The sequence below is a fragment of the Triticum aestivum genome, chromosome 5A, assembly GCF_018294505.1.
Source record: "Triticum aestivum cultivar Chinese Spring chromosome 5A, IWGSC CS RefSeq v2.1, whole genome shotgun sequence".
Lineage (NCBI taxonomy): Eukaryota > Viridiplantae > Streptophyta > Magnoliopsida > Poales > Poaceae > Triticum > Triticum aestivum.
Genome location: NC_057806.1, coordinates 580,467,549 through 580,469,615, shown reverse-complemented (window position 1 = coordinate 580,469,615; position 2,067 = coordinate 580,467,549). Strand labels below are relative to the sequence as shown.

The following is a 2,067-nucleotide window of genomic DNA, read 5'->3' as shown; positions in this document are numbered from 1 at the left end:
AAACAACTTGGCATGGTGACTTGAATTAGTAATACAAGGCCAAATTTTTCACAAATTCAAAAAATGTTCGAGGAGTTTTAAATAATGTTCACGCTTTCAAAATTTGTTTGAAATTTAAAAACTATTTCTGTTTTCCAAAAAAATCTACATAGGTACAAAAAATATACGGGGAAACTAAAAAATGGTTTCAAATTTATGTTCGTGTTTCTAAGTTTTTTTAATTCCAAATTTTTTAGTGTTTTCCAAAGAAATGTTCAAAAAATATTCGTGTTCAAAATTTTGTTAATTATTTTTAAGAAATGTTCGTTTTTTGAAATTTTGAGAAATTTTGAAAGACATAAACATAAAAATATTTCTAAATTTTCTTAAAATGTGAATTTTTTATTTTATAAACAAAATTTGAAAAGGCAAACATTTCTTGTAATTTTGAGAAAAAATAGAACTACGATCATTTTTTGAAAAAGATAAAAGTAAAGAAAAAATGAAAAAGAAACAAATAGTGGGAAAAGGACCGGTTGAGCTATGGGCAGGCCCAGCTAAAACGGGGGCTTCTCTGAACTGAAGAAGAAGGAAAGAAGAAGAAAGTAAATCGGCACAAGCTTTAAAATCTCTAGCTAGTTAGTGCAGTTTTGTTTGAATGTAGTGGTCATGAGTTTGATTCATGTCGCCCACACTCTTTTTTGAAGTTTAAAAGGAAAGAGAAAAAAGCTGAGAGCACCGTGTACTGCGGTATGTACACAAGCGACGTATCCGCGCGGGTGACGTATTTTTTAAAAAGACCACCATACCATTTTTTATGAAGGGCTATGGAAAGGATTCCAACCATCGATGTATTTACGGGGTGTATCGAAGCAGAAGTGATAGTATATTCATTTGGTAGAGATGAAACCAGTCGAGAAAAATTAACATGAGATAAAAGTCACACCAAAGCAAAACGAATAATAAGGAGATCATGGCGTGAAGGTAGGGGATTAAAGCTGAATAACCTCCATAAATCAAATCATTATATTACCCTTTAAAACCCAATAGATTGGTTTCTATCTTCGCCCTTGATCCACATCAAAAATAACAAAATGTCGGTGATGGCCGCACAGATGATCCCCAACTGCTCAGAATTTGTGCTCTGTTCCAAGAATGGGGCCCCTAGCCCGGCTTCGTGGAAGTATTGGTTGCAGTCACGCACGACCGAGGGTACATCTAGTTATTTTTTATTCACATTATTTACAAAATCACATATTTATGGACAAAAAGTTTAATAAAATGAAAGTAAAAAACAAAAATACCAAACAATAAAGGGTGAAAGATGAACGAAAATATATGAAAAGAAGATACTAATGAGAAAAAATGAAGAGGAAATTAACAAAAAGAAAAATAATAATAAATAAGTAAAAATCTGGCACATGGGTTGGGCCATCAATGCGCGCGAAATGGGGCCACCAAAAGGCTAGAATAGGATTTTCTGCTCCACAACGCTCTAGCTTAGTTTAATACCACCTCGATGGTGAGAGGAGGCGGGGTGATAAAGCAAGTGTATATAACTAGCACATAGGTCACCGCTGCAGCATACTCGACTGGTCAAGAAAGGTCGTGGCCTAGATCAACTGCTCACATTGCACTTGATGAGCATGTTGTTCTACCATCTCCCCAATTAGGAGAATGGACATCATAATATTTTGTAGAGGGGGCATGCGTTTGTGCGGCCCCTACTAATCTAGAAAATTCAAATTTAGAAATTAGTAAATTGTAGCTATGCATGTTTGGCAAGCTGCTTCCACTTCATCAAGCAAGCGTATGTGGTATGTTTGGTTTGCCTTCAAAGGTTTTGCAATGTAAAGACTTGAAAAAATAATAATAACTCTATGGAAAGTTGGGTACTCATTTTCGCAACCAGTCAATTAGTAGCCAATATTTGGGTCAATGCCAAATATTGGCATGTAAAAATTTAACATCAAACCAAGCAGGATCACAATGTTCTTTTTGATGTCTTATGAAAATATTTGTACTACAACCATGATTTGACACACAATGTTCCTAGTGATGACATCTTCAAGACAAGGCTAGACTATA

General features: G+C 34.8%; 1 non-coding gene across 1 annotated transcript; it reads left to right on the top strand.

The window, feature by feature from the left end:
* The first annotated feature begins 1,545 nt into the window (after positions 1 to 1,545).
* Positions 1,546 to 1,707, top strand: LOC123109109 (U1 spliceosomal RNA). Its single transcript, XR_006452402.1, has one exon. It is a non-coding gene; the product is annotated as a U1 spliceosomal RNA (small nuclear RNA).
* The last annotated feature ends 360 nt before the right edge of the window (positions 1,708 to 2,067 follow it).